The sequence below is a fragment of the Orycteropus afer genome, unplaced genomic scaffold (genome assembly GCF_000298275.1).
Source record: "Orycteropus afer afer isolate SDZICR_OR568_19922 unplaced genomic scaffold, OryAfe1.0 scaffold00044, whole genome shotgun sequence".
NCBI lineage: Eukaryota > Metazoa > Chordata > Mammalia > Tubulidentata > Orycteropodidae > Orycteropus > Orycteropus afer.
In genome coordinates, this window is record NW_006921631.1 from 1,221,252 (window position 1) to 1,222,015 (window position 764).

Consider the following 764-nt stretch of genomic DNA (forward strand, 5'->3'; position numbering starts at 1 on the left):
GTTCCTGGCTTTTATCCCCTTTCTCCTGCTCTCTGGTCCTGCTGCTTTGGGTGGGCCTGAGTTTCCTCTCCTCACCTAATCCCTTTGGCTGATTGTTCTCTCTGGCTTCCTGGCTTTTAATCCCCTTTCTCCTGCTCTTCCAGCCTGCTGCTTTGGGCATCCCTGAGTTGTCTCTCCTCACTGTATCCCTGGGACTGACTGCTTTTCTGTCTGGGTTCCTGGCTTTTATCCCCTTTCTCCTGCTCTTCCCACCTGCTACTTTGGGCGTCCCTGAGTTGTCTCTCCTCACCTGTAACCCTGTGGCTGACTGCTCTTCTGTCCAAGTTCCTGGCTTTTATCCCCTTTCTCCTGCTTTCCCGTCCTGCTGCACAGACTACATCTGTGGGAAGAGGAAATTGAGAACCTCAATTATCTTCAGCCAAAACAAGGACAGGAGCTAATTGTAGAACAGACCATCAACTTCTCATATGCAAGTTCAACTTGAAGCTGAAGACAATGAAAACAATTACACAAGGCCAAAATATGACCTTGATTACATCCCACCTGAATTTAGAGGCCATCTAAAGAACACATTTGATCCATTGAACACCAATGACAAAAAATCTGATGAATTGTGGAATGACATCAAGAATATCACACATGCAGAAAGAAAAAGGTCATTAAAAAGAAAAGAAAGGAAGAAAAGATCAAAATGGATGTCAGAAGAGACTTTGAAACTTGCTCTTGAACAGAGAGTAGCTAAAGCAAATGGAAGAAATGACAAG